Genomic DNA, 22013 nt, shown 5'->3' on the forward strand with positions numbered 1-22013 from the left:
CTCGCTTTTATCATGTGCTCAAAGTCCAATCCCCTTGTTGTGTTTGGCCCTTGATCTAATGTCCACATATGAGGGAGAACATACGATTTTTAGTCTTTTGGGCCAGGTTAACCTCACTCAGAATGATGTTCTCCAATTCCATCCATTTACCAGCGAATGATAACATTTCATTCTTCTTCATGGCTGCATAGAATTCCATTGTGTATAGAGACCACATTTTCTTAATCCATTCGTCAGTAGTGGGGCATCTTGGCTGTTTCCATAACTTGGCTATTGTGAATAGTGCTGCAATAAACATGGGTGTGCAGGAGCCTCTGGAGTAACCTGAGTCACATTCTTTTGGGTATATCCCCAACAGTGGTATAACTGGATCATATGGTAGATAAATGTTTAGCTTATTAAGAATCTCCAAAATTTTTTCCAGAGTGGTTGTACTAGTCTACATTCCCACCAGCAGTGTAAGAGGGTTCCTTTTTCCCCCGCATCCTTGCCAACACCTGTTGTTGGTGGTGTTGCTAATGATGGCTATTCTAACAGGGGTGAGGTGGAATCTTAGTGTGGTTTTAATTTGCATTTCCTTTATAGCTAGAGATGGTGAACATTTTTTCATGTGTTTTTTGGCCATTTGAATTTCTTCTTTTGAGAAAGTTCTGTTTAGTTCACTTGCCCATTTCTTTATTGGTTCATTAGTTTTGGGAGAATTTAGTTTTTTAAGTTCCCCATATATTCTGGTTATCAGTCCTTTGTCTGATGTGTAGCTGGCAAATATTTTCTCCCACTCTGTGGGTGGTTTCTTTAGTTTAGAGACCATTTCTTTTGATGAACAGAAGCTTTTTAGTTTTATGAAGTCCCATTTATCTATGCTATCTCTAAGTTGCTGTGCTGCTGGGGTTTCATTGAGAAAGTTCTTACCTATACCTATTAATTCCAGAGTATTTCCTACTCTTTCCTGTATCAACTTTAGAGTTTGGGGTCTGATATTAAGATCCTTGATCCATTTTGAGTTAATATTGGTATAGGGTGATATACATGGATCTAGTTTCAACTTTTTGCAGACTGCTAACCAGTTTTCCCAGCAGTTTTTGTTGAAGAGGCTGCTTTTTCTCCATCATATATTTTTAGCGCTTTTGTCAAAGACAAGTTGGTTATAGTTGTGTAGCTTCATATCTGTGTCCTCTATTCTGTTCCACTGGTCTTCATATCTGTGTTTGTGCCAGTACCATGCTGTTTTTATTGTTATTGCTTTGTAATATAGTTTGAAGTCGGGTATCATGATGCCTCCAGCATTGTTCTTTTGACTGAGTATTGCCTTGGCTATTCGTGGCCTCTTGTGTTTCCATATAAATTTCACGGTAGATTTTTCAATCTCTTTAATGAATGTCATTGGAATTTTGATGGGAATTGCATTAAACATGTAGATTACTTTGGGGAGTATAGACATTTTTACTATGTTGATTCTACCAATCCATGAGCATGGGAGATCTCTCCACTTTCTATAGTCTTCCTCAATCTCTTTCTTCAGAAGTGTATAGTTTTCCTTGTAGAGGTCTTTCACATCCTTTGTTAGGTTTACACCTAGGTATTTGATTTTTTTTGAGGCTATTGTAAATGGAATTGTTTTCATATATTCTATTTCAGTTTGTTCATTATTAGTGTATAGAATTGCTAATGATTTTTCTATGTTGATTTTATATCCTGCTACCTTGCTGTAGCTATTGATGGTGTCTAGGAGCTTCTGAGTAGAGATTTTTGGGTCTTTAAGGTATAGGATCATGTCGTCTGCAAATAGGGATATTTTGACAGTTTCTTTACCTATTTGTGTTCCTTTTATTCCTTCTTCTTGCCTAATTGCTCTGGCTAGGAATTCCAGTACTATGTTGAATAGGAGTGGAGATAGTGGGCATCCTTGTCTGGTTCCTGATTTTAGAGGAAACGGTTTCAGTTTTTCTCCATTAAGTATAATGTGGGCTGTAGGTTTGTCATATATACCTTTTATAATGTTGAGGTACTTTCCTTCTATTCCTAGTTTTCTTAGAGCTTTTATCATGAAATGGTGTTGGATCTTATCGAAGGCTTTTTCTGCATCTATTGAGATGATCAAGTGGTTTTTGTCTTTGCTTCTGTTAATGTGGTTTATTACATTTATTGAGTTTCATATGTTGAACCACCCCTGCATTCCTGGGATGAAGTCTACTTGGTCGAGGTGAATAATCTTTTTGATGTGTTGTTAAATTCAGTTTGCCATTATTTTATTGAGGATTTTTGCATCAACGTTCATTAAGTAGATTGGCCTATAGTTCTCCTTTTTGGAGGTGTCTTTGCCTGGTTTTGGGATAAATGTAATACTGGCTTCATAAAATGTGTTCGGCAGTTTTCCTTCCCTTTCTATTTTGTGGAACAGTTTAAGGAGGGTTGGTATCAGTTCTTCTTTAAAGGTCTGATAGAATTCAGCAGAGAATCCATCAGGTTCTGGACTTTTCTTTTTGGGGAGATTCGATTGCTGCTTCAATTTCATTTTGTGTTATAGGTCTATTCAGGTGATTAATTTCCTCTTGGTTCAGTTTTGGATGATCATATGTATCTAGAAATCTGTCGATTTCTTTAAGATTTTCAAATTTATTTGAATATAGGTTCTCAAAGTAGTCTCTGATGATTTCCTGGACTTCCATGGTGTTTGTTGTTATCTCCTCTTTTGCATTCCTGATTCTACTAATTTGGGTTTTTTCTCTCCTCATTTTAGTCAGGTTTGCCAGGGGTCTGTCGATCTTGTTTATTTTTTCAAAGAACCAACTTTTTGTTTCATTAATTCTTTGTATGGTTTTTTTGGTTTCTATTTCATTGATTTCAGCTCTTATTTTTATTATTTCTCTCCTTCTGTTTGTTTGGGGATTTGCTTGTTCTTGTTTTTCTAGGAGTTTGAGATGTATCATTAGGTCATTGCTTTTTCTTTTCCTGTAGTTTGGTGCTGCCTGTCCTTTCATGGTTATGTTGGGTTTCACTTTCTGTGTGCAGAATCCCTTGAAGAATCTTTTGTAGTGATGGCTTTGTGGTCACATATTGTTTTAGTTTCTGCTTATCATGGAAGACTTTTATTGCTCCATCTATTTTGAATGATAGTTTTGCTGGGTAGAGTATCCTGGGGTGAAGTTATTTTCATTCAGTGCCCAGAAGATCTCACGCCACACTCTTCTTGCTTTTAATGTTTCTGTTGAGAAGTTTGCTGTGATTTTGATGGGTTTACCTTTGTATGTTATTTGTTTTTTCTCTCCTAGTCTTCAATATTCTTTCCCTAGTTTCTGAACTTGTTGTTTTAATGATGATATGTCATGGGGTAGTTCTATTTTGATCTGGTCTGTTTGGTGTCCTGGAGGCCTCTTGCATCTGTATGGGAATATCTTTCTGTAGATTTGGGAAATTTTCCGTTATTATTTCATTGAATATATTATGCATTCCCTTTGCTTGCACCTCTTCTCCTTCTTTGATGCCCATGATTCTCAAGTTTGGTCTTTTGATGGAGTTGGTGAGTTCTTGCCTTTTCTTTTCACAGATCTTTAGTTGTTTAATTAATAGTTCTTCGGTTTTTCCTTTAATTACCATTTCATCTTCACGTTCTGAGATTCTGTCTTCTGTTTGTTCTATTCTGCTGGATTGGCCTTCCATTTTGTTTTGCAATTCTGTTTTGTTCTTTTTTCTGAGGTTTTCCATATCCTAGGTCGTTTCCTCTTTAATGTTGTCTATTTTTGTCCTGAGTTCATTTATCTATTTATTAATCGTGTTCTCTGTTTCACTTTGGTGTTTATACAGTGCTTCTGTGGTTTCCTTTATTTCTTCTTTTGCTTTTTCAAATTCTCTATTTTTGTTGTCTTGGAATTTTGAGTGTCTCCTGTACATTTTTGTTGACCCTATCCAGTATCATCTCTATAAAATTCTCATTGAGTACCTGTAGCATTTCTTCTTTTAAATTATTCTTGTGGGCTTCATTGGGTTCTTTGGCATAGTTTATCTTTATTTTGTTGGAGTCTGGATCTGAGTATCTGTTTTCTTCATTTCCTGCTGGTTCCTGTACTAATATTTTGCTGTGAGGAAACTGGTTTCCCTGTTTTTTCTGTCTTCCCGTCATTGCCCTTGGTGTTGTTATTGTCCCTGTACTGTGTGCAATTGAGTATTTTCTTGCTTGTAATAATAGCATTAGTGATATTTAAAATGGAAGGGTGAGAGGGGATGGAAAGCAAAGAAGTTAAAGGAAAAGGGAAAAACAAATAATCAAGTAGAAAAAAAAACAAAACAAAGAAACAAACAAAAAAAGTTTCAAAGATATAAACAGGGAGAGACAGTGGACTAATCAACCGTAAGCTGAAAAGGCATTAGAGAGACAGAGAGAGGACTGAAAATAAAAAATAAAAACAATAAAGATAAGAGTAAAAATAAATAAGTAAATGAAAGAAAAAATATATATATATAAAATAAAAAATAAAATAAAATAAAATAAACCTCCAAGTTCAAATGCAATGAAGTTTCAGACTTAATAATTTTGGTGTTCGTCCCTCAGCCTCCAATCCTGGAGATGGTGCCTCAGATGTTGTTTTGTAGTTGTCTCATCAAAGGGGAAACATAAAGTAGAACAAAACTGCACAGGACAAAACCAAAAACAACAACAAAAAAACCCACAAAGTGTCCCAAGTTCAAATGCAATACAGTTTCAGTAAGTTTTTCAGCATGCATGTGTAGTTCAGTTGTGTTCTCATCAAAGGTAGGGAGAGAGAAAAAAAGAGTCTGGAGAAGGTTTGTGAATGGCTATCTGTGGCTGTGGCTTGCCTGACCACTGCTGTCAGCCTACTGTTGCTGGAGGCTTTATTTATGCAGATCTCAGGAGTGAGCTTAACACTCACCTGGCCCCGCAGGCTTTGTTTACTCAGAGTTCTCCTGTGTGCGAGCTGCTGCTACAAGCTTTCCCCTTTCCAAGCACACTGGGGGAGTTGACACTGCACCCACTTTCTCAGGCCGGTGTGTTTGTTTACAGCTCACATGGGAAGTGGGTCTTTCCCCCTCTTCTGTGGAGTTTTCCTCTCTCCTCCACTCTCACAAGCTTTCCTGCTCCCACCCTCTCTGGCCAGGCCCAGCTTGTTTATTTACAGCTCTGGGAGGGATTCCCCTCCCCCCCTCTTTGGCACTCAGGGCACCCCACCCTCTTTGCTACGTGTCTTTATTGTTCTTATTGCTTATTACTCAGTTTCTCTTTTTTCCTAGGGTGGGGGTCATTCTGTCCAGGGGGCTATGCTGATCTGGCCCAGGGTTGTCTGTGGAAGTACCACGTCCCACTTAGCTCACCTTGTCTGCATCTTCCCAAGCCGTCTGGATTCAAGGTTTGAAGCCAGCTCAGGCAAGCAGTTTGCAAGACCCTGTCTTGAAAATACCTAACACAAAAAGGGCTGGTGGAGTGACTCAAGGTGTAGGCCCTTAATTCAAGCCCCGGTTCTGCAAAACAAACAAACAAAAAACACAAAAAGGGGCTGGTGGTGTGGCTCAAGTGGTAGAGTGCCTGCCTAGTTCAAATCCCAGTACCATGAGAAAAAAAAGAAAAAAGCTACTATGAGAACAGTTTCACCTAAAAATTGGTTCACAGTCTACACAAGCTTTGCAAGTGAAAATCTTAAACTTTACCTGTACAAATAGGTGGCCTTAACTTTTTCCATTTTATCCTAAATATAACTGAGATTCAATTATATCATTATATTGCTCTCACTCATTCATTTGTCAGTAAAATAAAGACAGAGACTTCTTCAAAAGTTGGTTAGGATTCTGCTGCCACACTAGCCACTACAGCTACCTGATGGTCTATCTGTCAGGATTCAGTGTTTTCACCACGGCAGTCAGTGTTTGATTCTTGGTTAGGGAACAACGACAAGTTTTAATGGTCCGAAAAAAGCTGTAGCTCCCCCTATGCTTTCCTTTTAATCTTAGCAACAAAACCCTTTTAGTATCCAACAGAGGAGCCCTGAGGATTCCCAGGTCACTCCCTTTGTCCTTACAAATGCGTTAGGGGAAACGAAATGTCTGTTAATGGAAAACAAACTTGCTCTAACAGACACTGGCTGGAGTCACTCTGTTCTCAGCCCACCATTCAGACCACCCTCCTCCTTGGAAGTACTAAATTCAGGCAAGTATTCCAAGATGGGCCTCTTTTCTGTTCTGCTTGCCCTGTCTGCACTGATACATCTTGGTAGATTTCCTAGAAATTTCATGCTCACATTTCCTTTTCTGAACAGGGGGAAATATTTTGCAACTTGGAGCAGGCTCCTTCTAAAATGACTGATACTCATGATCAATTACAACAGGAAGGGAAAGCTTGAGAAAGCTGAAAGCAAGCTTTCCCAGGTTCTCTCTCAGGCTGGGTGAACACAGAAAATGCTCTTGGCTGTACTCGTTGAAGAGCTACATCTGATTAAATGACAGACAGGTGAGAAGGACTAATCAACTAGATAGATCTCCAAAGAATGACCTGCTAACATTTGTGTTGGCAGTTTTAAATCCTTTGTAAAAGAAATTTCTATTTGTAAGATTGATCTACTCTTAACATAGGGAAAGCTATTACTAACTTCTGCCTCAACTTTTCTTCTTCTTCTTTTTCTTCTTCCCCTTCCCCTTCCCCTTCCCCTTCCCCTTCCCCTTCTCCTTCTCCTTTCTTCTTCTTTTTTTTTTTTTGTTGAGACAGCATCTCACTAGGTACCCCAGGCTGGTCTGGAACTTTTGAGGAACTTTTGATCCTCCTGCCTTAGCCTACCCAGTGCTGGAATTATAGGTATCCATCACCACACCTGCACTGGGGATCTTATTTGTGGCCTCAAGCATGCTAGGCAAGTTTCCACTAAACTCACCTCCAGCAAGTTTTGCATTTTTGACATGTAAATTTTCTACAGGTCCTAGGAATGTGGAACCTAGCTCTGTGGTACCTGCATAGTGATATTTTTGTCCCTTGCATAATATACTGTAAGTTGTCTGGCCAACAGTGGGAACTATGATATTAAACATTCTTAAAGAAATTATTGTAATAGAATTTCTTCAAGGAAGCCTGGATTGATGACTTCTACCCTCCCATAAGAAGACACAAATGAAGGACTGGAGGACAGACTACAGGAGGTCCCAAAAGATGAAAAGTGGCCAAGGAGACATTTCTCCTCCCTAGGAAATGCCCGTTTGCATCTGAAAGGCATCTCCGGCATCAGGCAATGCAAATAGGCTATAAAACCCACTCCCTACCCTGACCCACAGGATCACCAGTTTCTGGATCCCCCTGCATTCTCCAATATGCAGTCTTTCTCTTCTCTTTTCTCCAACTAAATTCTCTACAAGTAAAATCTTTCCGAGCTCTGCTGTTAGAGTCTGTCTGTGCTTTCATCCTCAGAGTGGACTCAAGAACCCTGAGCACCTGAAATTCCTGCGAGTGTCATCCGTGCATCACAAACACAGGCAGGGAACTTGTGGTGGCTTATTGTGAGCTAAGTCACCAGAGACTGATCTTAAAAAAAAAAAAAGCTGGGGGGGCAGGGAAGGCACTGCTTCAGCCTTTAGAGAACAAGCCATCACTACTTAGTTTTATCTTACCTAACAATTTCATGACTACTATGTAAACTTTGTGCTTGACCTGGTTAACTATCAATATGCTGATGAAGAACAGACCCCTTGACTTGACCAATTTTCTAAGAACACCCAATGATACCATCTTAGTCCAGTAGTCAAAATTCCTCCACTTTACCTTACCCTCCTATGCATCACCCCACCAATGTGTTTACTGAATGTGTTGGTTCATAATTGTCTAAGACCTCTGTCTATAAAAAAGTTCCCAACTCCTTTCTTGTTGGCAATAATGGTGCTGATAGGTTTCAGTTCTTACTGCACTCTTAAGCTTCTGTTTCCCAGAGTCACGGTCCTGCTTCAAGTCTAGCTTGAATTCTCCTTCTGCCCCAACCTCCAATCAGCATGAACCATAAGATCCTAACCAATCAGATCATGCTGAGTCTCATTGAGGGGTATTTAAGCCCCTGCCCTCCCCCCACCCCCCAGCTCTCTCTCCCACCCGGCAATAAAGAATCTCTTGGCCAGATCACTTCTCTCCACATGGTCACTTTTGGGCCTACATTTGGTGCTTTGACTCAGATTGGGTCTCCCCACTAATCCTGGTGGGACCCCGATTCCAACTCACCCCACAACCACCCTGAGGATGTGACTGGCCAGGACTCATCCTCCTGATTGCCCTCACTCACATCCAACACCAGACATCCTTTTGGTGAGTTCACATACCCTTATTGGGCTCCCTTTATGGTCTCTCTATTCAGTGTCTCCAGGGTTCCAGCATCCCCCACTTTCCGATCATCTCTGGGGATCAGACGGTGGAGGAAAGGCCTCTTTCCCAATCAGCCTTGGCTTGGGTCTATCTTTGTCATTCTCAGTCTCAGAGGCCGTCCTCCGAAAAGCCTGGCACCGGTGACCCACAGCCACCTCGGCCTTTTGGCCCTACAAGCCACCAGAACTCAGTGACTACTGCTTCTCGTGAGCCTTGTACCATTCTTGGATATTTGAGCTGCGTGGGGATGCCCTGCAATTCATAATATCCTCCCAACCCCTTTTCGGGACCAGGTCCCAACATGGGGACCTCCTCCTCTTTGCCGTCTGACTCCCCACTGAGATGCCTCAAAAATTTAGACACCTTGGGTTTGACCCCAGATATAAAACCAAAAAATTTGATCTGCTTTTGCAATCAAATCTGGCCCACTTATCCTTTAGACAACCAAAGTCACTGGCCCCTTTTCGGGTCTTTAGATCCCAACCTTTATGGAACCTATATAACTACTGTGAGCGATTGGGATGATGGGGAGAAATTCCATTATGTCCAAGCCTTTTCATACCTCTGTCTAAATCTGGTTCTCTCACCACTTGCAAACCAAAACATGTACTTCAAACCCTCCCTCTGTACTTCCTGTTCCCCTGCACAGATTCTATTAGCCTGTGAACCAGTTTCTAAATCAGCCAATTCCTCTCCCACCAGTTTCTAAATCAGCCAATTCCTCTCCCAAACCTCCTCCTTCCCCATGTAAACAGACTTCTTGCACTGCTTACCATACCTTTCTCCTCCTATCTTCCTGAAAAACTTTCCCTGTCATGGAGTTAAGCAAGCCACTCCTTGCCAATTCTGGCCTCAAGGTGGTTCCAGCTCTGGGAGAGCTCATGCTCCCTTCCTGTGGGCTGAGACCAAGCCCTGGATTTATTTGGTGACCAGAGAGTGGAGGTTTTGTTTTGCTGAAAGCATGCCAGTACCAATCAATGGGAGCAACCTAGAGACACAGGTGATGGCTAATCCCATAAACGTGTGTCATGCCTCCAGGCTCTGCCTTCCCCTCCCTTACCTAAGATGTCAGCACACCTTTTCTGCCTCCTCCATGGTCTCACCACGTGTCCTTTGTCTCTGTCTGTCTTCCCCTCCTTGGGCTTACTGGGACCCTGCCTCCCATGAAAAACCTGTAGCATGGTACCTTATGACTTAAGTTCTTCCAACTAGTTTGCCAGGCCTCTCAGTCTAAAGTAACTTTAAGTCAGCTTCTTTACAAAAGCACTTACAAAAAACTGCAGCTGCCATGCTCACGCTGTAACTCTGCCCACACAAGGGAAGGAGGGAAAGCAAACAGGCACATCTGTGCACAGGATGCCGGCTTCTGGACACAGCAAAAATGCCTGCCATAGCTAAGAAAACCCATAGAGAGGACCCAGTACATCCTGGGCTGCCAGCCACATGTGGTGATGGCTGTGGCCCATCACCACTTCCCCTAAAATAAACACACGCAGAATACACAGGGAGGGGGGAGGGGCGATGGGCAGCAGGATCAGGCCTAGGCAATCAGGGTCATTTGTCCCAGGTGTCTGTGGAGGGAGTGGCATCTTGCACAAGTCCTGCTCCTAGCCCCACCTCACACCTCAGGGCATCAGCACCAGCCCTTGTAAGCCAATTGTTAGCTCAAGGTTATAGTTCCAGAAATAACAAAATGGACATTACTGTGGTCTCTAAACTTCTCATTCAGAATTTTCTATACCTTTGGCCTCAACATAAAGTTTTCCTTCCAAATATTAACACTAGTTGTCCTGTATGGTACTGTTATTGACCTGAAATGCCCTTTGAATGCCCTTCTCTAACTTTACAAATGATTTATTTGTTAAAAAGGTAGACTTTATTAAAGAGGTTGCCTGCTGTTAGCTAAAAGACAGGATTCTAATGTTTTGTTCTTTCTAGATGGGGCCTGCATCTTCCAGTCTTCTGGCTGGTAGATGTTGGAAGCTTTGTACTGAGGTCGGCTTCAGTATGCCTTGGGTGACCAAGAGAAGTGGCCTTCACAGGGCTCCTTAAATTACAATACCATACTCTAATTAGACCATTTCTATAAAAGTAAAAAAAAGTAAACTGAGGTCCCCTATACAAATTTCTACCTTCTAAGCCACTCCAATACTCAGAAGCTCTTAATGAGTGCTTCCCTCTTCAACAGGCAATGGTAGGAAGAGGGCAGGTCTTATGTCCCCTTCCAGTTATCAGATCTAAGGGAAACTTAAAAACATCTAAACAGCTGTACTGATGCCCAGACAAATACATTCAAGACTTTATCTCTGTGATCCAAACCTTTCAACTGACATGAAAGAATATTATGCTTCTACTAGACCAGACTCTTATCTCATTAGAAAAGCAATGAGTTCAGGCCCAGGCCACTCAGGTTGGAAATGATTATATGGCTCAAGCAGTAGAGTGCCACTTTACAAGCATAAAGTCCTGAGTTCAAGCCCAGTACAGCCAAAGTAAGAAATAATAATAATAATATTTGGGGCTGAGGAAGTAGCTCAATGGGAGAATGTTTGCCCAGCATGTGCAAAGCCCTGGATTCAATTCCCCAGTATTACTAAAAAAATTAAAAATGGTAAAGAAGATAAGTGGCATTAATGTCACTTCAGCCATCTCATAGTAGAAAAACGTAGTTTAACCTAGACCAGATCCCTCATTCTTCAAGTGAAGAAACTGAGGCCCAGAACAGTTCAGAGACCTGCTCTCCAGAGTGTCAGGTGCCAATGTGAAATAACAACTTTGCTTTACAGCAACAACCTAAAAAAAAAAATCCTCTTACCTTTCTACAGCATCTTAAGGACGCTATCAGAAAGCATACCACAGTGGACTCAGAGTCACAGGTGAGAGAGGTTCTCCTCAAAGATAAATTTCTAACAGTCAGCCCCAGATATTCGTAAAAAACTCAGCCTGTGGCTGAAGGGAAAAGTCATTGAACCAAGTAATACAGCAGCCATGTCTGTATTTATAGCTATGTCTGTATGTCTGGGACCTTACTAACAGGAGAGAAAAAGATAAGAGACACCATGGCCTCATTGCTGCTCTCAGAGAGGGCCCCACCCGACTGGGGCCTGTATTCTGAACTTGCTACCATGGTGGACAGGAGGGGCACTTCTGCAGAGAATGCTTAAGGGGGGACAGCCTGGGAGACAGCCCTGCCCCCAACCGGGACCCTGCCCTCTGTAAGGGTAACCACTGGAGGTCTAAGTGCCCCCATCACCAGATGGAAAGTGAGATGCCACCTCCTATGGATTGATGGGTGATGGGTCCCAGCCTCCTGTCCATACTTCACTTCTTGGCATCAATGTTGAGGAGCCATAATGGCAGAAAAACAAAAGGTCATTTTCCTCCTAGACAGTGGAGCCCGTTTCTCTATTTTATCTTTTTCTCCTGGTCCCCTGTCCAATGACAAAAGTTATTGTTCGGGGCAAACCTGACCAGCCCTAGAGTGCTAGTTTACCTGGCCTCTGGCCTGCTCTTAGGGAGACCTCCTCTTCTGTCACTCTTTCCTCATAGTACCTGAAACTCCAGTGTCCCTGCTGGGACAGGATTTACTATCTCAATTAAAGGCTCAAATTCTCCTCCCCCCAGGCAGCTATCTCTGCTGCCCCCTCCTTCAGGAACAAATAGATCCCACAGTGTGGACTCAAAAATCCCTCACAGTTTCCACACCTAAAACAATATCCCCTCAAGCCTGAGGGATGATGAGGCCTTAAGCCTATTCCTAAAAACAATAAGGGCTACTAATTAGTTGCTCCAGCCCCTACAGTAAATTTAAAATCCTTATAAAAGTTAATTTTAAAATACAAGTTACAAAGTAAACAACTGGAAAGGATATAGATAGGTAATAAATGTATTTTTTGGGAAGTTAAAGGAAAAAAGAGTTGTTTTTTGGATGAGAAGAGATTTTGTAAAGAAGGGTTTGTCCTAAAGATTGTTTCAAATAGGAAGGATAAGGACAAAGCATCAAAGAGTTTAGTATATTGTATGAAGGTCTGAGTAAGTTTGAAAAGTGTATAATAAAAGATTTGGTGTGTGATAAAGTTAAAGTTGAATATAATCTAAGAGTTGCCTAAAAGATTTTTAGGGTCATGTCAAACTAAAATCAAATCCTCTATGTCTATGAAATAACAAGGTTATCTTAATATTTTTCTGCTCTGAGTAACATCTACAAAAAACCATTACAGAGAAAGATTTTATCAAAGAAATTATTTGTGTTTTCTGCTGATCTTGTCAAGCTTTAAGTACTACTAAATCAGAGTTCATTTACATATTTGCTTATGTGTCTTAAATGACCACCTTGTAACAGTGTTAAGTTATACTTTATCTAAATATGGTACAAACATTTAAAAAGTTAAAAGTGTCAATTTATATAAAATAATGAGCAAAAACTCTCTTTTATCCAAGAGTGTTACATTTAAATCCTGACAGCCCCTGCTTCCCACAGGTCACCTACCTAGGTGTGGCCTTAAAGGGACAGACTCACTCCCTGAGTCATAAATGCATCAACCCAATCTTCTGTTTCCCAACCCCCATGCCATTAGAGAGTTTACAGCCTTCCTGGCAGTTGTAGGATTTTGCAGAATTTAGATTCGTAGGTATGTAGTCCCTGAACAGACACCTTTTTATGCTCCTCCTAATATTCCTATTTGGGTCTTAGATAATGTATGGCCACCCCTTTCTCTTAGAAAAACTTGCCTCCAACAGACTCTGCTCCTCCGGCTGACTACCTGCCTTCTCAGGGAACTTCTCAGAGAGCATGCAAACCAGATCTTGCCCACCCTATAACAATTTCTGTTAAAACAGGGCATCTTGTTCTCCAAAAAGGATCTTCTACCCTCTTCATTGGGACTTCGATGGACCAGCCCTCATCTGGTCATTCTCATGACACCCACTGCTGTCAAGCTCAATGGGTTCCCCCAATGGCAGCACCTCTCAAGAAACAATTCAAAAAATGGAGAAGGGAATTGGAGGACTCTTGAAATTGTCTAGGGAACAACATTTCACAGTGGTTCTCCTGGCCGATGCCCACCCTAATGCCTATGTTTCTTGCTCTCCTATTCTTAAGCTTCCTCCTTGTGTCATACTACATGTCTGCTCTTGCTAATCCAAAATTTAACCAGCTTCTCCTCCAAGGATACCAACCCTTGATAGCACAACCAGAGGACACCTATAATGGACCCTAACAGGATACGGGGTTATAAACATCAAGACCCTCTTACAGGACGCCTGCTACAATTCCTCGACTCCCGATACCCACCATGCGGAGGTCAGAGGATTGGCTCGAGACTCTTTATGATCTGTGGCTGCAAGGGACCTTCATCAACTTCAGGGAAGAGGAAATCTTCATTGTTGGAGCCTGGATGTACGCCATCATGAGGCTCAGCACCCCAACATTGTTTGCCAACTAACCCTCCCTTCCCCTAAGCCGCCCCTTGCCAGCTCGAAGAAGCCAGAGCGAACACAACGCCCCCGCTTCCTTAACAAACAAAAAAGGGAGGAATGTTGGCAATAATGGCACCAATAGGTTTCAGTTCTTACTGCACCCTTAAGCTTCTGTTTCCCAGGGTCATGGTCCTGCCTCAAGTCTAGCTTGAATTCTGCTTCTGCCCCAACCTCCAATCAGCATGAACCATAAGATCCTAACCAATCAGATCATGCCGAGTCTCACTGAGGGGTATTTAAGCCCCTGCCCCTCTCTCTCTCTTTCTGGGCTCTCTCTCTCTCCCACACAGCAATAAAGAATCTCTTGGCCAGATCACTCCTCTCCGTGTGGTCACTTTTGGGGCCTACATTTCTTCTTTGAAAACACTCAGACAGAGCAATGTGAATGTATGCACCCAGGCCTGCATCACTCGTATTTGGCTTAGAATAAACTATTTTCTTTTAAAGCTGAGCTGTTATTTTTCATGGGTGCATTCCACACGACAGCAAGAGCAATTCATTTCTGCACAGAAGTCAATGGGTTTGTGTATCATGTGCCAACATGCACCTTTATCACAATGCGCATTTTACTTAAATTAGAGGCTCTTCCATGCTTCCTTCCCAGCCACTCTCCAGGCATTCTTTTTCATGCTTTTGTTTTCTGTAAAATGACTGCCTAAAATTAGCTACTCATGCTCTTCCTGTTCTTTACCTGGAAAGCTCCTGCTTATTCTCCAAGCTTCCCTTAAAATATCCACCTCTGTGACCATTTCCTGACTCCTCCAGGTAGTGTTAATTGTTAATTACTCCTACATTCTGTCTGCTACCCATTTTTACTCTGCTCCAACACTTTAACTCATTCTATATACATTTACTGAGAACCTAAGTGTACCCAGCACAAGCTGGGTGCTACACGTGTAAACAAAATTGTAAACTCCCAATACATACAGGAGATATCTTTATATACCTGGTGCTAGCAAAGGCCAGGTATATAGAAGGTGTCCCATAGATGTATTCTCGTTTTATATGACTGATGGGTAATAAAGATAAAATTGTGTGTTATCTATGTTAAAAAATATTCCTCCCTGACTCTGTTGGTCTTGTAAACTATCCCTGTGAAAAATACTGGAATGCAGGACCCAGACCCCTTTTGAGAATGAAGGACTCATTTCCAGCTGTTGGAGAACGAGTACTGCTAGCTGATGACCCTGGACTGTAGGTCACTTCACCTTCCCAGGTAGCCCATGTCCACAGACTCCCTGTCACTCCAACTGGAGATGGCTCTGAAGAATGGCTGAGCCCTCATTCTGCACCACAGCTCAGCTTCTTCTGCCCAGTCTTGCTTCCTTCCCTTCTCTCACTACTGATTCAAGCTCACTTCTTAACAAACTTCTGCCTCTACAGTCTTGGAGTTGGCTTCCCTTCTTATTTTTTCCAGTAACTCCAAGTCAAAGTTACTGACAAAGTGATCTGCACGCACTTCCTCCCTACCCCTCCTTCATTTCTCTACCCTTTGTGACCTACTGTGGAAATTACTTCTTCGTTGGTTAAATTGAGATAATCATTGACATCTACAGTGAGAACCAGCACTTCCACTTGTTTGCATCCACAATGTTAAACTACACCTCTTAAACTCTGACTTTGGTTGCCATTGTCCTGAACTCTCTGGAACGTTTACCTCTTTGAGCTGCTTCTTTTCTTCTTCCTTCCTTTGCCACTTTTCCTGCCTATAGGATGCAGGCGTTTCTTAGCTTCAACACTTTGTCCTTTTCTAATTTTTTCATAATCTCTGAAATTTCAGTGCAATGGCACTGGGGACCATGGGATCCAAACAGTAAAGGAGTCAGGGGAAAAACCAATGCAAGTAAAGTTGAGCTGAATTCCAAGTCAAGCCACCTGAGAATCATAGGCAAGCTATTAAATCTTTATGATTCATTTATTTATCTGAAATGAACATGATACAAGTATCATGGGGATGTTTTTAGTTCCCCAAATGCACCAATGTCCTCTCTTGCCTCACTGTTTTTACATGTTGTACCTATGTCGAAACTTACATGCTCTACTTATTATTAACCTGTCTTAACTCCTACCTCACCGGGTTAGTCTCACTTTAGATGTTCCTTCTACCAGAGAGCATCCCATGATGCCAATGTTCAATGAGATTGTCCTCTATGCAGTCCTAGAACCCTGTACTGTACACTGACCTTTCCCACAGCCCTGTCCCACTGAATTACTTTCACTGATCATTTGTTTGTGTCCCTTTTCGAGGGCCAAGACTTTGTCCTGTTCACAGAATCCTCAGGGAGGTTCCAGTACTGGCAACCTTCCTTCCCAATCACTGCACCTTCTTGCCAATGGCTCCAAAATGTCACTCTCTATAGCCTCTTTTCCTGAGCTGTAAGTGACTGTTGTAATATCTTTCTAATTACTTTCTTCCTGAATGTCCAGATGGGAATTCAACCCTCGTACATCCCAGATGATCATCTGTCTACCCAAATCATCAAGTTCTTATAATTTCCCATTTTCCCATTGTCTGGAACTTCACTATGGACTCTGTTCCTCCCTTACATTAAATAATGCCAATTACTAACATCTACCCACACAAGATCAGTTTTCTCTTCTTTGTATTTCTCCTGCCACCTTCCTGTGTAAGCCACTGCCCTTAACAACTGCAGTGAAGCTATGATCAATCTGATGATTTCCCTTCCCCACTTAGAAACTTCCAGTGGCTCCCTATTGACTACAGACTAAAGAAGAAGGAAAGGGAAGTGAGCTCATGTTGAGTGCCTCTTCCTTCCATTGGGAGGGTATCTTACACACATTATCACATTTACATACAGAAAATGCTTTTCACTTATTAACTTTTTGTTTGTTTATTAGTATTCTGAGAAATGATTTTGCTACATAGCCCATGCTATCCTCAAACTTGGGATCCTCCTGCCTCAGCCTCCCAAGTATTGGGATTATTGGTGTGTGCCACTATGCCAAACTCCAGAATATACTTTTTGTCTGGCATAGAGTTCCTTATACTATTATTCTAATCTTTTTTTTCCACCTCTCCATTATGCAAACACTTCATTGCAACTGACTTTCATTTTCCCTCTTTCCTGAACACACCCTGGGTTTTCCCACCCTGTGCTATTGCTGTTACCTCTACTCACACTTCCTATACTGAAATCTTGTCCATTTTTCACGACCTAACTCAAATGACACCTGCTCAGATGCAATTTCTGCTCTTGTAGATTTGTGCAAAAGTTTTGTCTCATATTTTTCTTTTCATTGAGTTTCTTCTCTCTTTTTTCCCTCAGGATTGTGAGCTTCATGGAGATAGGTACACATTATTTTTGTGTCATTCACTGCACCTTGAAATATACTGAACATCATTACATTCAATAAACATTTGTGATAGTAAACATTAGCTTGGATTTTATACATATATGTGTATATTCATATGTGTATACACACATGTATGCATATACATTTATGTATATTATATATATAATCCAGGCTGACATTTATATAAGTATGTGTCTACATACATAAACATATATGCTATATATGCATGCATATCATATACATATATATATGTATCATATATATGACTTATAAAAATGTTTTTCAATGAGGCATGGTGTCCCACTTAGGAGGCCAAGCCAGGAAAATCATAAGTTTGAGGCCAGTCTGGGCCAAAGAGTGAGATTTTGTCTCAAAAAAAATGTTCTTCAAACCAAGTCCCAACTCATTATTGGGTTATAAAATTAATTTTGTGAGTTGTAATCAGAGTTTTAAAAAAACAGAACTGAGTAGAGCTGTTGCCTAGCAAGAAGAAGCCCTGAGTTCAATCCCTAGTACTCCAATACCTCAATCAACCAATCAATAACAAATACAAATAAATGGAATAAAAATGTGACAGAATGTCATAAGCAATAACGTAGATATTGCTTAATAAACTTAGTTTTGGTAATGTGTGTATGCAGACTGAGTTGATGTGAAACATATTTCTTATTGTGTCAATCAGTCAAAAATGTGGCAAACACAACATAACACATATGCATTATTTCATCAGTAACTACAACTCCTTGATGATAGAAAGCAGATCTGGCAAACTATCCATGCTCATCACTGATAGAACCAACCCCTTTTCTGAGCTCCACTCTTTCCAGGAAGTTCCACTGGGAACTAAAGCAAACAGCAAGGTCCTGCTTAAATGAGTTTCTGTTCCATTAAGAGAGAAAATAAATTAGTGAAGAATCTATACAAGTAGTTAAGATGGCAAGAATAGCTGTAGAATAGGTCTTGTTTGAATTTAGAGCCAACAGGCCCAAATTAGAGTTCTTGCTTTGCCTTTCATTAGCTGTATGCTTTGGATAAATTGCTTGATTTCTATGAGCTTCAGTTTAACCAACTAAAAGAATAACATACACTCTACCACACATAACTGTGTCAAAATTAAGTGATGAGGATATATAAAAATATATAGTTGTTTTGTAAACTATAACAATGTTTATAGGTTTCAGGTAAAAACCTGCATATGCTAAATAAACAAATGAAAATTCATGGAGTACATTTTATACAGCTAAATGTGCACCAGGCATGAGTGTGTGTGTGTGTGTGTGTGTGTGTGTGTGTGTTTTGATTGCCACTGATAACAACCCAGTTCAAACTGGTTGTGCTCAAAAGAAATTGAATCCTTCACATGACTGAGAAACTCAAGGATGCAGTAGACTGAAGGCAGTGCTGAATCTGGGACCACAGATAATGTCACCAAGTCACTTTCTTTCTGAACCTCTTTTAACCTTTGATCTCTGCTCTAGTACTAGTAAGGTTTTATTCTCTGGCAGGTTTCCCTAGACAGTGGTCACCATCTGCTCTAGGCTGGTTTGATCCTTGCAGATAGCTCATGGAGAATATTTCTTTGTCTATAGCCCTAGCCAAAATCCCAGGAAGCACTCTGTCTGGTACCTCCCTTGTGTTGTATGTTTGTTTCATTCATTTAACAAATAGAGTATTTATTGAGGATCTACTATATGGCAGGGACTTCAGTAGGCACTGGGAGATAGCAATGATTAAGACACAAAAAATTCCTGCTCTTAGAGAACTTACATTGTGTGAGTGAGACAGATAACAAGCCAACAAGAGTGTGTGTGTCATGCACACACTACAAATAAATAAATATATATACATACATATGTAAATATATATAACTTCTATTAAAGAAGTGATAGCTTCTATTGAAAACGAACTTAAAAGCCAGGTGCTTGTGGCTCATGCCTAAATCCTAGTTACTTGGGAGGCAGAGATCAGGAGAGTCTCAGTTTGAACCCAGCTGGGACAAACAGTTCCTGAGACCCTATCTCAAAAATACCCAACACAAAACAGGGTTGGTGGAGTGGCTCAAGTGGTAGATCACCTGTCTAGAAAATGTGAGGCCCTGAGTTCAAACCCCAGCACCACAAAAAATAATAATAATTTAAAAAACAGAATAAGGAGCACCATGAATTAGAGGTACAGAAAGGGACTGTTTCAGAAAGAATGGTTAGGGAAGGCCTTGCTAAGTAATTTTGAAGAACAAATCTGATTGTAGTATAAGAGCAAGTTATGCTAATATCTTACCTTAGAAAGAAATTTCAGATGGAAGAACCTGAAGCACAAAAACTCTGAGACAGGGCCAGTAACTTTCCCTTGGAGCAACTCATGTACACTTATTAGCATACATATTTGAATTTGATGTGAACATGTTAATTCTTTATTTCCCTACATTGAACAAAATTTTTTCTGAGAATGATAGTAAGATACAAAAATCCTAGGCTGGGGAGGTAGCTCAGTGGCAGAGCATGTGCCCATCTGAGGACCTGAGTTTATCCCAGCTCTGCCTCCCTGCAAAAACAAAACCAAGAAACTTTATAGTCTTTATAATATTGATCTGGCTAGGAAAGACCCTACAAATTTTACTGAATGTGCAAAGGTACCTAGATTGAGAGTCTTTCAAAGCAGGGACTTCTTTTCTCCTATAGGAACTAAGTCAGTGTAATAGACCATGCATTTGGTATTCCAAATATTTCTTAATGTTTTTTTTTGCAGCGTGTGTGTGTGTGTGTGTGTGTGTGTGTGTGTGTGTGTGCTGGGAATTGAACCCAGAACCTTACAAATACTACACATGCACTCTACCATTGAACTGCACCACAGCCTTCTCAATAATTTTATAATGAAAGCTATGATACTTGTTCTGGAACAACTCAGTCCTACTGTATGAGATATGGCCCCAAGAGGCTGTGAGACCAAATAAATAGAGGCAGACAGATCTAAGACTGCATAGAGTTCAATTTATGGGGTGGGGGAGTTACAGACAGAAGGTTTGTCCTGGGAGGTAACACAACCAGTTGGATCCCTGGAATCTGGGACAGAAAGTGGGGTAAGAGTAACTTCATCCTGGCTGGAATGTACCTTGTTTATCTTATGATAATAAGATAATATTGAAGGGTTAGACGCTTCCCTGGAGTCAGGGTCTAATTGTAAAGCCCCACATACAACTCTAATGATGTTATCTATTTATAGTTTACTGGGAAATGCAGGAAAAACCATCTAGGGTTACTCAGAGGCAATTATGGTGGTTACAATTCAAGATGGCAGCAGTCACTTCAAGCTGTATCCATACATTCCACCCATTGTAACTGGCTCTTACCATCTCACCTGTCTCCCTCTTCTATGATGTGCTCTGAAGCTGTGAGAGGTTTCAGCATTGTGTAGGCAGTGTATGGCTGCATCATATGTATCCCAATGTAAGCAAAATCCACTACACTAGAGGCACATGCAGTTAAAGAGACAAACAACTGTCCTGCAAATGGTAAGAATAATGAGCCCTTCCTACCAGGAGCCCCAGGAACCAAACCAATGTCTTAGTTTCTCTTTCATCGAGGGGACAGGATCAGACAGGCATTAATTTGGGTTTGGTAACAGCACAGGTTCTGGGGAAAATAACAAAAACAGCAAGACTGCAGTTATTAGCAGCAAAACAAATGCTTAGTGTGGACTTGTAGAGGTTAATCCTGGTGGCATGATCTCTGTTAGACACACACTGCAGAGTATGTCTAATACTCACTGGTGCAGTAAGCATAATACCATATATTAGCCAACAGGACAAGACCCTGGTAATTCCTAAAACTAACAGTGAATTCTAAAATGGCACACCAGATTAGGAGGCCCAGTGTAACACCCCAAGGAATTTCCTTTAGTAGACAAAGGGCATAAGCTGTTGTAATGTTCCAAGCCACTCTAATTTTTTTTTTTTTTTTTGGTGGTGGTACTGGGGTTGGGCTTCATGCCAGCTAGGCAAGTACTCTTACGACTTGAGCCACTCCACCAGCCCTTGTGTGTGTGTGTGTGTTTGTGTGTGTGTGTGTGTGTGTGTGTATGTTTTGGTTATTTTCAAAATAGGGTCTCTCGAACTATTTGCGCAAGCTATCTTTGAAACTTGATCCTCCTGATCTCTTCCTCCCAAGTAGCTAGGATTATAGGTATGAGCCACTGGTGCCCAGATTTTCTTTTTTCTTTTATTCTCCTCTCTTCTCTTTTCTCTTTTCTTTTCTTCTCCTCTCTTCTCTTTTCTTTTTTCTTTTCTCCTCATTTGTTTTTTCTTTTCTACTGTGCAACCCACTTCAGTGTCAGCAGTCTACAGGCAGAAGCCAGAGAATGGTTTGGAATCACAGTTTACTCTGGCATGGTACACTATGAGAGACCTAAGGGGATCTAATTTTTTTATGGTCTCTCTAAACTCAGCATGTCTAACTGGCAGCATATACTGGCTGGTATGTACTACCTGCCTAAAGGCAGGAAGACTCTCAGGGTCCAATTTTGCTCCCCTCCCCCATATTGCTTTTATTACCTGAATTTTGAGTCTAAATTTCCCCAAAAAGGTTTGCCATGTCTTTGCTAAAAGACAATCCATCCCTATCCTGCAGTGTTCTCAGGGACTGGGGAGATTAGTACCATATATGGAGCAAGGCACTAGCTCAATTCCTAGATGCAACAAAACTTACTCTACTCTGATGGTCTTGTTCTTAGAGGACCAGTAAATGGTGAGTTTCATGTGAGGCATCTGATTTATGGTCCTCACTCCAGGTAGTCTTGGCCATACTCTCTGGGGAGAATCCACCCAGACTAGCCAGTAATGCCAGAGCATGGAACTTTCTTGCCCTCCTCCATAGGTGGGGTCAGT

The 22013-nt window shown here is 41.1% G+C and overlaps 1 pseudogene; it reads right to left on the bottom strand.

The window, feature by feature from the left end:
• Nucleotides 1–21437: 21437 nt before the first annotated feature.
• On the bottom strand, nucleotides 21438–21579 carry LOC141410594 (small nucleolar RNA SNORA42/SNORA80 family; annotated as a pseudogene).
• Between the last annotated feature and the right edge of the window lie 434 nt (nucleotides 21580–22013).

The sequence above is a fragment of the Castor canadensis genome, chromosome 8, assembly GCF_047511655.1.
Source record: "Castor canadensis chromosome 8, mCasCan1.hap1v2, whole genome shotgun sequence".
Classification (NCBI taxonomy): domain Eukaryota; kingdom Metazoa; phylum Chordata; class Mammalia; order Rodentia; family Castoridae; genus Castor; species Castor canadensis.